At 38.9% G+C, this 12,960-nt stretch overlaps 15 non-coding genes and 1 pseudogene across 15 annotated transcripts; all 16 read left to right on the top strand.

Annotated features, from left to right (window-relative positions):
• Positions 1 to 209: 209 nt before the first annotated feature.
• Positions 210 to 328, top strand: LOC126675983 (5S ribosomal RNA). The gene has a single exon (XR_007640162.1). It is a non-coding gene; the product is annotated as a 5S ribosomal RNA (ribosomal RNA).
• Positions 329 to 549: 221 nt separating this feature from the next.
• On the top strand, positions 550 to 668 carry LOC126675767 (5S ribosomal RNA). The gene has a single exon (XR_007639961.1). It is a non-coding gene; the product is annotated as a 5S ribosomal RNA (ribosomal RNA).
• Positions 669 to 876: 208 nt separating this feature from the next.
• LOC126675971 (5S ribosomal RNA) lies at positions 877 to 995 on the top strand. Its single transcript, XR_007640151.1, has one exon. It is a non-coding gene; the product is annotated as a 5S ribosomal RNA (ribosomal RNA).
• Positions 996 to 1,204: 209 nt separating this feature from the next.
• Positions 1,205 to 1,323, top strand: LOC126675833 (5S ribosomal RNA). Its single transcript, XR_007640023.1, has one exon. It is a non-coding gene; the product is annotated as a 5S ribosomal RNA (ribosomal RNA).
• Positions 1,324 to 1,536: 213 nt separating this feature from the next.
• On the top strand, positions 1,537 to 1,655 carry LOC126675713 (5S ribosomal RNA). Its single transcript, XR_007639910.1, has one exon. It is a non-coding gene; the product is annotated as a 5S ribosomal RNA (ribosomal RNA).
• Positions 1,656 to 1,875: 220 nt separating this feature from the next.
• LOC126675959 (5S ribosomal RNA) lies at positions 1,876 to 1,994 on the top strand. The gene has a single exon (XR_007640140.1). It is a non-coding gene; the product is annotated as a 5S ribosomal RNA (ribosomal RNA).
• Positions 1,995 to 2,214: 220 nt separating this feature from the next.
• On the top strand, positions 2,215 to 2,333 carry LOC126675855 (5S ribosomal RNA). The gene has a single exon (XR_007640043.1). It is a non-coding gene; the product is annotated as a 5S ribosomal RNA (ribosomal RNA).
• A 213-nt stretch (positions 2,334 to 2,546) lies between these two features.
• LOC126675617 (5S ribosomal RNA) lies at positions 2,547 to 2,665 on the top strand. The gene has a single exon (XR_007639819.1). It is a non-coding gene; the product is annotated as a 5S ribosomal RNA (ribosomal RNA).
• A 214-nt stretch (positions 2,666 to 2,879) lies between these two features.
• Positions 2,880 to 2,998, top strand: LOC126675948 (5S ribosomal RNA). Its single transcript, XR_007640129.1, has one exon. It is a non-coding gene; the product is annotated as a 5S ribosomal RNA (ribosomal RNA).
• Positions 2,999 to 3,336: 338 nt separating this feature from the next.
• LOC126675939 (5S ribosomal RNA) lies at positions 3,337 to 3,455 on the top strand. Its single transcript, XR_007640122.1, has one exon. It is a non-coding gene; the product is annotated as a 5S ribosomal RNA (ribosomal RNA).
• A 220-nt stretch (positions 3,456 to 3,675) lies between these two features.
• Positions 3,676 to 3,794, top strand: LOC126675753 (5S ribosomal RNA). The gene has a single exon (XR_007639948.1). It is a non-coding gene; the product is annotated as a 5S ribosomal RNA (ribosomal RNA).
• Positions 3,795 to 4,007: 213 nt separating this feature from the next.
• On the top strand, positions 4,008 to 4,126 carry LOC126675928 (5S ribosomal RNA). The gene has a single exon (XR_007640113.1). It is a non-coding gene; the product is annotated as a 5S ribosomal RNA (ribosomal RNA).
• Positions 4,127 to 4,346: 220 nt separating this feature from the next.
• LOC126675692 (5S ribosomal RNA) lies at positions 4,347 to 4,465 on the top strand. Its single transcript, XR_007639890.1, has one exon. It is a non-coding gene; the product is annotated as a 5S ribosomal RNA (ribosomal RNA).
• Positions 4,466 to 4,685: 220 nt separating this feature from the next.
• On the top strand, positions 4,686 to 4,804 carry LOC126675777 (5S ribosomal RNA). The gene has a single exon (XR_007639970.1). It is a non-coding gene; the product is annotated as a 5S ribosomal RNA (ribosomal RNA).
• Positions 4,805 to 5,024: 220 nt separating this feature from the next.
• LOC126675800 (5S ribosomal RNA) lies at positions 5,025 to 5,143 on the top strand. The gene has a single exon (XR_007639992.1). It is a non-coding gene; the product is annotated as a 5S ribosomal RNA (ribosomal RNA).
• Positions 5,144 to 5,363: 220 nt separating this feature from the next.
• Positions 5,364 to 5,486, top strand: LOC126675940 (5S ribosomal RNA; annotated as a pseudogene).
• The last annotated feature ends 7,474 nt before the right edge of the window (positions 5,487 to 12,960 follow it).

Here is a 12,960-nt window from a genome sequence, read left to right as displayed (position 1 = left end):
TTTGCGGTCCGCGCCTGCATTTTCTGCTATTATTAGCGCCGAGAGATAAACAAAACGAGCAACGAGCAACAAGCAACTGCAAGTCAGGGATTAAACGGGAAATAATGGAAAAAGTTCAGGGACCAAAACGTACTTTTAAAGATAGTTTTTATTTTGGTTGAATGAGTTGCAACGCAGCAGATATATACGATGATCGTGCAAGGTATGACGGGTGCGATCATACCAGCACTAATGCACCGGATCCCATCAGAACTCCGAAGTGAAACGTGCTTGGGCGAGAGCAGTACTAGGATGGGTGACCTCCTGGGAAGTCCTCGTGTTGCACCCCTTTTTTGCATTTCCTGCGGTCCGCGCCTGCATTTTCTGCTATTATTAGCGCCGAGAGATAAACAAAACGAGCAACGAGCAACGAGCAACTGCAAGTCAGGGACTAAACGGGAAATAATGGAAAAAGTTCAGGGACCAAAACGTACTTTTAAAGATAGTTTTTATTTTTGTTGAATGAGTTGCAACGCAGCAGATATATACGATGATCGTGCAAGGTATGACGGGTGCGATCATACCAGCACTAATGCACCGGATCCCATCAGAACTCCGAAGTGAAACGTGCTTGGGCGAGAGCAGTACTAGGATGGGTGACCTCCTGGTAAGTCCTCGTGTTGCACCCCTTTTTTGCATTTTTGCGGTCCGCGCCTGCATTTTCTGCTATTATTAGCGCCGAGAGAGCAACGAGCAACGAGCAACTGCAAGTCAGGGACTAAACGGGAAATAATGGAAAACGTTCAGGGACCAAAACGTACTTTTAAAGATAGTTTTTATTTTGGTTGAATGAGTTGCAACGCAGCAGATATATACGATGATCGTGCAAGGTATGACGGGTGCGATCATACCAGCACTAATGCACCGGATCCCATCAGAACTCCGAAGTGAAACGTGCTTGGGCGAGAGCAGTACTAGGATGGGTGACCTCCTGGGAAGTCCTCGTGTTGCACCCCTTTTTTGCATTTTCTGCGGTCCGCGCCTGCATTTTCTGCTATTATTAGCGCCGAGAGAGCAACGAGCAACGAGCAACTGCAAGTCAGGGACTAAACGGGAAATAATGGAAAACGTTCAGGGACCAAAACGTACTTTTAAAGATAGTTTTTATTTTGGTTGAATGAGTTGCAACGCAGCAGATATATACGATGATCGTGCAAGGTATGACGGGTGCGATCATACCAGCACTAATGCACCGGATCTTATCAGATCTCCGAAGATAAACGTGCTTGGGCGAGAGCAGTACTAGGATGGGTGACCTCCTGGGAAGTCCTCGTGTTGCACCCCTTTTTTGCATTTTTGCGGTCCGCGCCTGCATTTTCTGCTATTATTAGCGCCGAGAGATAAACACAACGAGCAACGAGCAACTGCAAGTCAGAGACTAAACGGGAAATAATGGAAAAAGTTCAGGGACCAAAACGTACTTTTAAAGATAGTTTTTATTTTGGTTGAATGAGTTGTAACGCAGCAGATATATACGATGATCGTGCAAGGTATGACGGGTGCGATCATACCAGCACTAATGCACCGGATCCCATCAGAACTCCGAAGATAAACGTGCTTGGGCGAGAGCAGTACTAGGATGGGTGACCTCCTGGGAAGTCCTCGTTTTGCACCCCTTTTTTGCATTTTTGCGGTCCGCGCCTGCATTTTCTGCTATTATTAGCGCCGAGAGATAAACAAAACGAGCAACGAGCAACGAGCAACTGCAAGTCAGGGACTAAAAGGGAAATAATGGAAAAAGTTCAGGGACCAAAACGTACTTTTAAAGATAGTTTTTATTTTGGTTGAATGAGTTGCAACGCAGCAGATATATACGATGATCGTGCAAGGTATGACGGGTGCGATCATACCAGCACTAATGCACCGGATCCCATCAGAACTCCGAAGTGAAACGTGCTTGGGCGAGAGCAGTACTAGGATGGGTGACCTCCTGGGAAGTCCTCGTGTTGCACCCCTTTTTTTCATTTTTGCGGTCCGCGCCTGCATTTTCTGCTATTATTAGCGCCGAGAGATAAACAAAACGAGCAACGAGCAACGAGCAACTGCAAGTCAGGGACTAAACGGGAAATAATGGAAAAAGTTCAGGGACCAAAACGTACTTTTAAAGATAGTTTTTATTTTGGTTGAATGAGTTGCAACGCATCAGATATATACGATGATCGTGCAAGGTATGACGGGTGCGATCATACCAGCACTAATGCACCGGATCCCATCAGAACTCCGAAGTGAAACGTGCTTGGGCGAGAGCAGTACTAGGATGGGTGACCTCCTAAAAAGTCCTCGTGTTGCGCCCCTTTTTTGCATTTTTGCGATTCGCGCCTGCATTTTCTGCTATTATTAGCGCCGAGAGATAAACAAAACGAGCAACGAGCAACTGCAAGTCAGGGACTAAACGGGAAATAATGGAAAAAGTTCAGGGACCAAAACGTACTTTTAAAGATAGTTTTTATTTAGGTTGAATGAGTTGTAACGTAGCAGATATATACGATGATCGTGCAAGGTATGACGGGTGCGATCATACCAGCACTAATGCACCGGATCCCATCAGAACTCCGAAGTTAAACGTGTTTGGGCGAGAGCAGTACTAGGATGGGTGACCTCCTGGGAAGTCCTCGTGTTGCACCCCTTTTTTGCATTTTCTGCGGTCAGCGCCTGCATTTTCTGCTATTATTAGCGCCGAGAGATAAACAAAACGAGCAACGAGCAACTGCAAGTCAGGGACTAAACGGGAAATAATGGAAAAAGTTCAGGGACCAAAACGTACTTTTAAAGATAGTTTTTATTTTGGTTGAATGAGTTGCAACGCAGCAGATATATAAGATGATCGTGCAAGGTATGACGGGTGCGATCATACCAGCACTAATGCACCGGATCCCATCAGAACTCCGAAGTGAAACGTGCTTGGGCGAGAGCAGTACTAGGATGGGTGACCTCCTGGGAAGTCCTCGTGTTGCACCCCTTTTTTACATTTTTGCGGTCCGCGCCTGCATTTTCTGCTATTATTAGCGCCGAGAGATAAACAAAACGAGCAACGAGCAGTACTAGGATGGGTGACCTCCTGGGAAGTCCTCGTGTTGCACCCCTTTTTTGCATTTTCTGCGGTCCGCGCCTGCATTTTCTGCTATTATTAGCGCCGAGAGATAAACAAAACGAGCAACGAGCAACTGCAAGTCAGGGACTAAACGGGAAATAATGGAAAAAGTTCAGGGACCAAAACGTACTTTTAAAGATAGTTTTTATTTTGGTTGAATGAGTTGCAACGCAGCAGATATATAAGATGATCGTGCAAGGTATGACGGGTGCGATCATACCAGCACTAATGCACCGGATCCCATCAGAACTCCGAAGTGAAACGTGCTTGGGCGAGAGCAGTACTAGGATGGGTGACCTCCTGGGAAGTCCTCGTGTTGCACCCCTTTTTTACATTTTTGCGGTCCGCGCCTGCATTTTCTGCTATTATTAGCGCCGAGAGATAAACAAAACGAGCAACGAGCAACGAGCAACTGCAAGTCAGGGACTAAACGGGAAATAATGGAAAAAGTTCAGGGACCAAAACGTACTTTTAAAGATATTTTTTATTTTGGTTGAATGAGTTGCAACGCAGCAGATATATACGATGATCGTGCAAGGTATGACGGGTGCGATCATACCAGCACTAATGCACCGGATCCCATCAAAACTCCGAAGTGAAACGTGCTTGGGCGAGAGCAGTACTAGGATGGGTGACCTCCTGGGAAGTCCTCGTGTTGCACCCCTTTTTTGCATTTTTGCGGTTCGCGCCTGCATTTTCTGCTATTATTAGCGCCGAGAGATAAACAAAACGAGCAACGAGCAACTGCAAGTCAGGGACTAAACGGGAAATAATGGAAAAAGTTCAGGGACCAAAACGTACTTTTAAAGATAGTTTTTATTTTGGTTGAATGAGTTGTAACGCAGCAGATATATTAGATGATCGTGCAAGGTATGACGGGTGCGATCATACCAGCACTAATGCACCGGATCCCATCAGAACTCCGAAGTGAAACGTGCTTGGGCGAGAGCAGTACTAGGATGGGTGACCTCCTGGGAAGTCCTCGTGTTGCACCCCTTTTTTACATTTTTGCGGTCCGCGCCTGCATTTTCTGCTATTATTAGCGCCGAGAGATAAACAAAACGAGCAACGAGCAACGAGCAACTGCAAGTCAGGGACTAAACGGGAAATAATGGAAAAAGTTCAGGGACCAAAACGTACTTTTAAAGATAGTTTTTATTTTGGTTGAATGAGTTGCAACGCAGCAGATATATACGATGATCGTGCAAGGTATGACGGGTGCGATCATACCAGCACTAATGCACCGGATCCCATCAGAACTCCGAAGTGAAACGTGCTTGGGCGAGAGCAGTACTAGGATGGATGACCTCCTGGGAAGTCCTCGTGTTGCACCCCGTTTTTACATTTTTGCGGTCCGCGCCTGCATTTTCTGCTATTATTAGCGCCGAGAGATAAACAAAACGAGCAACGAGCAACGAGCAACTGCAAGTCAGGGACTAAACGGGAAATAATGGAAAAAGTTCAGGGACCAAAACGTACTTTTAAAGATAGTTTTTATTTTGGTTGAATGAGTTGCAACGCAGCAGATATATACGATGATCGTGCAAGGTATGACGGGTGCGATCATACCAGCACTAATGCACCGGATCTTATTAGATCTCCGAAGTTAAACGTGCTTGGGCGAGAGCAGTACTAGGATGGGTGACCTCCTGGGAAGTCCTCGTGTTGCACCCCTTTTTTGCATTTTTGCGGTCCGCGCCTGCATTTTCTGCTATTATTAGCGCCGAGAGATAAACAAAACGAGCAACGAGCAACGAGCAACTGCAAGTCAGAGACTAAACGGGAAATAATGGAAAACGTTCAGGGACCAAAACGTACTTTTAAAGACAGTTTTTATTTTGGTTGAATGAGTTGTAACGCAGCAGATATATACGATGATCGTGCAAGGTATGACGGGTGCGATCATATCAGCACTAATGCACCGGATCCCATCAGAACTCCAAAGATAAACGTGCTTGGGCGAGAGCAGTACTAGGATGGGTGACCTCCTGGGAAGTCCTCGTGTTGCACCCCTTTTTTGCATTTTTGCGGTCCGCGCCTGCATTTTCTGCTATTATTAGCGCCGAGAGATAAACAAAACGAGCAACGAGCAACGAGCAACTGCAAGTCAGGGACTAAACGGGAAATAATGGAAAAAGTTCAGGGACCAAAACGTACTTTTAAAGATAGTTTTTATTTTGGTTGAATGAGTTGCAACGCAGCAGATATATACGATGATCGTGCAAGGTATGACGGGTGCGATCATACCAGCACTAATGCACCGGATCCCATCAGAACTCCGAAGTGAAACGTGCTTGGGCGAGAGCAGTACTAGGATGGGTGACCTCCTGGGAAGTTGATAGGAGTATTTTACTCCTATATTTAGGGTCGATTTTACTCGGTTTTCATCATGTGTAGTATTGTTTTTATACATTATTTGGCGTTTTTACGTTTAATAGTGTTTGTTAGTGTTTCAGTGGAAATTAGGTGAAAAACGACTATTTGGGGCAAATTTATGGTGGATTGCGTGTACGAGTAAAAAGCGTAGCTTGCGGACGAAGGAATTGAACTTCACGAACGAGATTAAGGAAAAAAGGGGATGTTCCCGTTCGAAACAAAGGTTTCACGAACGGGAACCATGCAGAATGAGCATGAGTCCCGAACGAGAAGGCCTTGTTCCGTTCGGGACTCAAGAAGAAATCAAATCTCAAAGCTTTCGGTCTGCAGTTTTTTCGAACGGAACTATGGTTTCCCGTTCGGGAAAGAAGAAAATTGGGCATGTCACGAACGGAACTATGGCTTCCCGAACGGGAAAGAAGAGAATTTGGCGTGCAGCAGACTTTGAATTGGACTGAAATTCCTCCTCAAATTACAATTACAATTCCTATTACAAATTGATTTGTAATACGAATTAGAAGACTCCGGAACTTCTCCTACTATATAAAGACCTTGTACTAGACTCAATTTAAGACGTAGAATAGATTAGACATTAGATTAGAGTAGTTATAATTTAGTTTTCATTAAATAGCTTTTAGTTTAGTTTTTTCCAGCAGTTTATAAGTAGTTTATAATTAGTTTCTGCAAGACGATTGTTGAAGATTTCAAGCTTAATCAAGACGATTCTTTCCGAAATTGACAACTCCGGTATTTATTGTTTAATTATGCTTTCTTCTTCATCAACCTTCTTGTTTTGTTTCAGTTTTAATATGAGTAACTAAAACCCTTGTTCGAGGGTTGACATGAACTTATAAATTGGTAATTATTTGGATTGGATGGATTAGTATTAATTCGTGTCTTAATTATTAATCTTATTGCTTGGATTAAATTAGCTACTTAGTTCATGAGTTTGTGTTTAGTTAACTAATTGAGAGATTGTTAATTAAATAGACATAGATAATTAAGAACTTAGAGGAAAACGCCGTGAGAGCGGGTTGGAATTTAGGTAGTCATTGAGTTTGCTTCATAATTATAATTTGATTATTTAATTCAGTTTTAATATCGTGAGAGCGAGTTAATATTTGGTTAGTTAATTAGGTTGTGATTTTATTCGGATCTTTGAGGCTTGAGAGGGCGGGATTCGGTGCTTTAGAATAGCTCGATTCGCGATAAAATCACTAAGAAATCCTATTCCATAATTTTGCTTATTTATTTGGGATTATCAGTCCTTGAACTTTTTAATCTTATTGTTTTAAACCCTATTTTATTATTTGTTTTCAGTTTATATTAGTTTAATTAAATTACAAAACCCTATTGATTTTTTCTAGCTAGCCGATTAAAGAATATTTGATATTAGTGATTAAGTCCATTGTCTCTGTGGGATCGATACTTGGTCTTCCAAGTTATATTACTTGAGCGATATCGTACACTTGCGATTATTTGCCAACAAGTTTTTGGCGCCGTTGCCGGGGACAATTGCGTACTTAATAAATTAAGAGTATTATATTCTTGATTGTGTTAGCTTTTATTTTCTGTTTTTTATTTTTATTTTTTTGTGTTTATTGGATTTTACGTGGGGTGTTCTTGTTTTTGGGTGTGCAGGAAATTTGATATTTGTTGGTGTTTCCTCAATTTGTTTTTGGTGTACCTATTTTGGAAAGAGTAATGGCATGGAATCAAAATTATATGCAGTACCAAAATTTTCAGTATAACTGTGAAATTTGTGGGGATTTTGGTCATACTCGAGCTGACTGTCATGTACTCTATCCAGATTGGAATGGACATGTCAACTATATGGGTGATCAATGGCAAGATAGTGAAACTTATGGTTGGAACGATACTTGGGAGAACTTCAATGAAAATTTGAACTTTAATTCAAGTTATCACCCACATCAAAACGAATGGGATTTCAATTCCAACTTTGATAATGAACGACAACAATCACCGGATTTTCAGCAAAATTGGAATGTGGATGAAGGAAGCAAGATTGACGAATTCATTGAGGAGATGAGAACCGGTTTCCAAAATCAAGCCGCGGTCAACCACCGTCTTGAGACGCAAATTTCTCAATTGGCTATTTTGATTCAAAATATAGCTCAAGATGGTCTACCATCTACAACAGAATCAAATCTAAAAGAGCAAGTAAAAGTAATTGAGCTTCGAAGCGGAAAATCACTTGACAGTCCATATGTTACGAAGGTGGTTCAAGTTGACGATGTGCCGATCAATAGTGAGGATGAGATGGCTGCAATTCCATATGTCAATGCTTTAGTTGGACATCATCCAACAAAGGTACATGTAGATGCCGAAAAAGAACAGTGTGAGGATGGTGAACTTGAAACTCCGATTTTCCACCCAATTACAACATCCATGAGCTTAAATAATGAAAGTGGAGAGCAATTTGGTATTACGGTACTCTACGAGGAATTTAATAAAACCTTTGATTTCAAAGATCCTTTCTTAGAAGGATTTGATTCCGAGTATGATGGAAATAATACTAAATATATAAATATGCTTCATACTCCTCATGTTCCTTACTATAGAGTACAAGCATACTCTATATCATCCGAGTTTTATTTGAAGGAGCCAACAAGGAAAAAGAGGAAGAAGATGCTACCAAGACGGCTTCCTCATGTTAGGTTTTATTTTTAGCAACCTTATGCGAAGAGTCTAGCTTTAGACTCTAACTAAAGCGCACTTGGGAGGCAATCCCAAGAGGTATTATTTTCCTTTCATCTTACACTCATGTTTTTCAATTTTTTTTTATTATTTCATTACACTGAGGACATTGCATGAAATAGTGTGAGGATGGGGGAAAAACATATCGTTTAGTTAGGATTTTTATTTATTTATTATTGTTTGTTTATTTATGTTTTCTTAGGTTTAGTTTGTTTTTTTTCAGTTTGTTTTTCTTGTGTTTTCATGCTTTAGTAGATTGTATTAGGGTGTTTTAGGATAGTCGTAGTTTTTTTACAATGCCTTGTATCGCTTTAAATCTTTGTCTTTCAATTATGAAAAAAAGTGTTAGTTGATTTGGTGTTATCTTTTAAATTTGTCAATTTTAGATTTTCCCAAATCAATGAATGTATAAACGCGACTTCTTAATTCGACAATTGATAAGCGATGCTTGCTTAATGACTTAATAATTCGTTGACATAATCCGATGAAATAAGGGTGAATTCAAAATTTAGACTTGTTCAAATCGTTGAAACATAATTGAATAACTTGATGCGGATTCATGACATGTTGATTGTTTATTTTTATAGTCGTTTTTAAACTTTTGGCATAAGTAGCATAATTTAAGTAGGAATTGAGTTTATGGCATAACACTACACACTTTTGAGAGTTTTGAGCTTAATTTTCTTGTTGTGAGTGTTGATTTCATGTTTTATTCCTAGAACTTGCTCGGTGTCCGTTTAAAGTTACACGATTGAGTTTTCAACAATTAGATGATTATGGCAATTAGGTATACCCTTTCTTTTAGACCACTTAAATAGACTACCCTTTATCCCTTAGATTACACCAATTTGAGCCTTAAGCCTTTTTATTGTTTTTACCATATTTTACCCTTTACCGTTCTATGCTTTACCTCTTTTGTTTACCTTATCGTCTTAATATATTATTTGTTATGACTATGATGAATATAGGTGATTCGAAACTCGAGATTAGTGAAAAGAAAAAGTGAACTACATTGTGCTTAAAAGATAAAGTTACGCCTTGAAAAAAGATTGAAAAAGAAAAAAAAAAGAGATAGAAATTTGCAAGCAAAAGCTTCAAAAAGAAGAAAAAAAATTATGAGATTGCAAAAAAGCAATGAGTAAAGCGTAATTCAAAAAGAAAAGAAAGTTATAAGTTCATATAAACGCAAAAGCGGAGTTAGATCGACCTAGAAGTTAATAGTAGTAATAAATAGTATATTAAGTTGATAATTAGCCTTTGTTTAACCTTTTTACCTACCCTTTACCTTAGCCACGTTACAACCCCAATAAAAGACCATATGATTTTTGTTGATTACCGAATCAAGTAGCGGAGTCCGGGACTATGAGCAAGCTTATGGTGAGTATTCATGTTTTCAATTGTGAGCTTTCTTTGTTATATACCCTACTTGTTGAAATATTGATGCCATTAGCTTAGTTTTTACTAAATTGTGCTATGATTTGCCTAAGTGAGAAATTGATTATTTTCCATGTCCCGCAAGTGATAGTGAAGCTTGAAGTGTGATTCAATTTGACCTTGTACTAATGAGTTAGTAACCGTTGTTATATTGAATTATGTCATAAAATTATTATTGTTATTTGATTGCATCATTATTTAGTTGTCGGTTTTAGAAGGTTGTTTTTCATATTATTCATGGGGTCGGGGATTTCTTTGATTGATTTATTGTTAAGTTATATGCTAAGGATTTCTAACATATTTTGTAGAGTAAGATTTATTTCTTGCTTGAGGACAAGCAAAGGTTAAGTGTGAGGAGGTTTGATAGGAGTATTTTACTCCTATATTTAGGGTCGATTTTACTCGGTTTTCATCATGTGTAGTATTGTTTTTATACATTATTTGGCGTTTTTACGTTTAATAGTGTTTGTTAGTGTTTCAGTGGAAATTAGGTGAAAAACGACTATTTGGGGCAAATTTATGGTGGATTGCGTGTACGAGTAAAAAGCGTAGCTTGCGGACGAAGGAATTGAACTTCACGAACGAGATTAAGGAAAAAAGGGGATGTTCCCGTTCGAAACAAAGGTTTCACGAACGGGAACCATGCAGAATGAGCATGAGTCCCGAACGAGAAGGCCTTGTTCCGTTCGGGACTCAAGAAGAAATCAAATCTCAAAGCTTTCGGTCTGCAGTTTTTTCGAACGGAACTATGGTTTCCCATTCGGGAAAGAAGAAAATTGGGCATGTCACGAACGGAACTATGGCTTCCCGAACGGGAAAGAAGAGAATTTGGCGTGCAGCAGACTTTGAATTGGACTGAAATTCCTCCTCAAATTACAATTACAATTCCTATTACAAATTGATTTGTAATACGAATTAGAAGACTCCGGAACTTCTCCTACTATATAAAGACCTTGTACTAGACTCAATTTAAGACGTAGAATAGATTAGACATTAGATTAGAGTAGTTATAATTTAGTTTTCATTAAATAGCTTTTAGTTTAGTTTTTTCCAGCAGTTTATAAGTAGTTTATAATTAGTTTCTGCAAGACGATTGTTGAAGATTTCAAGCTTAATCAAGACGATTCTTTCCGAAATTGACAACTCCGGTATTTATTGTTTAATTATGCTTTCTTCTTCATCAACCTTCTTGTTTTGTTTCAGTTTTAATATGAGTAACTAAAACCCTTGTTCGAGGGTTGACATGAACTTATAAATTGGTAATTATTTGGATTGGATGGATTAGTATTAATTCGTGTCTTAATTATTAATCTTATTGCTTGGATTAAATTAGCTACTTAGTTCATGAGTTTGTGTTTAGTTAACTAATTGAGAGATTGTTAATTAAATAGACATAGATAATTAAGAACTTAGAGGAAAACGCCGTGAGAGCGGGTTGGAATTTAGGTAGTCATTGAGTTTGCTTCATAATTATAATTTGATTATTTAATTCAGTTTTAATATCGTGAGAGCGAGTTAATATTTGGTTAGTTAATTAGGTTGTGATTTTATTCGGATCTTTGAGGCTTGAGAGGGCGGGATTCGGTGCTTTAGAATAGCTCGATTCGCGATAAAATCACTAAGAAATCCTATTCCATAATTTTGCTTATTTATTTGGGATTATCAGTCCTTGAACTTTTTAATCTTATTGTTTTAAACCCTATTTTATTATTTGTTTTCAGTTTATATTAGTTTAATTAAATTACAAAACCCTATTGATTTTTTCTAGCTAGCCGATTAAAGAATATTTGAAATTAGTGATTAAGTCCATTGTCTCTGTGGGATCGATACTTGGTCTTCCAAGTTATATTACTTGAGCGATATCGTACACTTGCGATTATTTGCCAACAAGTTTTTGGCGCCGTTGCCGGGGACAATTGCGTACTTAATAAATTAAGAGTATTATATTCTTGATTGTGTTAGCTTTTATTTTCTGTTTTTTATTTTTATTTTTTTGTGTTTATTGGATTTTACGTGGGGTGTTCTTGTTTTTGGGTGTGCAGGAAATTTGATATTTGTTGGTGTTTCCTCAATTTGTTTTTGGTGTACCTATTTTGGAAAGAGTAATGGCATGGAATCAAAATTATATGCAGTACCAAAATTTTCAGTATAACTGTGAAATTTGTGGGGATTTTGGTCATACTCGAGCTGACTGTCATGTACTCTATCCAGATTGGAATGGACATGTCAACTATATGGGTGATCAATGGCAAGATAGTGAAACTTATGGTTGGAACGATACTTGGGAGAACTTCAATGAAAATTTGAACTTTAATTCAAGTTATCACCCACATCAAAACGAATGGGATTTCAATTCCAACTTTGATAATGAACGACAACAATCACCGGATTTTCAGCAAAATTGGAATGTGGATGAAGGAAGCAAGATTGACGAATTCATTGAGGAGATGAGAACCGGTTTCCAAAATCAAGCCGCGGTCAACCACCGTCTTGAGACGCAAATTTCTCAATTGGCTATTTTGATTCAAAATATAGCTCAAGATGGTCTACCATCTACAACAGAATCAAATCTAAAAGAGCAAGTAAAAGTAATTGAGCTTCGAAGCGGAAAATCACTTGACAGTCCATATGTTACGAAGGTGGTTCAAGTTGACGATGTGCCGATCAATAGTGAGGATGAGATGGCTGCAATTCCATATGTCAATGCTTTAGTTGGACATCATCCAACAAAGGTACATGTAGATGCCGAAAAAGAACAGTGTGAGGATGGTGAACTTGAAACTCCGATTTTCCACCCAATTACAACATCCATGAGCTTAAATAATGAAAGTGGAGAGCAATTTGGTATTACGGTACTCTACGAGGAATTTAATAAAACCTTTGATTTCAAAGATCCTTTCTTAGAAGGATTTGATTCCGAGTATGATGGAAATAATACTAAATATATAAATATGCTTCATACTCCTCATGTTCCCTACTATAGAGTACAAGCATACTCTATATCATCCGAGTTTTATTTGAAGGAGCCAACAAGGAAAAAGAGGAAGAAGATGCTACCAAGACGGCTTCCTCATGTTAGGTTTTATTTTTAGCAACCTTATGCGAAGAGTCTAGCTTTAGACTCTAACTAAAGCGCACTTGGGAGGCAATCCCAAGAGGTATTATTTTCCTTTCATCTTACACTCATGTTTTTCAATTTTTTTTTATTATTTCATTACACTGAGGACATTGCATGAAATAGTGTGAGGATGGGGGAAAAACATATCGTATAGTTAGGATTTTTATTTATTTATTATTGTTTG

Source organism: Mercurialis annua, linkage group LG3 (assembly GCF_937616625.2).
Source record: "Mercurialis annua linkage group LG3, ddMerAnnu1.2, whole genome shotgun sequence".
Taxonomy (NCBI): domain Eukaryota; kingdom Viridiplantae; phylum Streptophyta; class Magnoliopsida; order Malpighiales; family Euphorbiaceae; genus Mercurialis; species Mercurialis annua.
The sequence above is the reverse complement of the archived record's forward strand: the minus strand, read 5'-3'. Positions and strand labels throughout refer to the sequence as shown.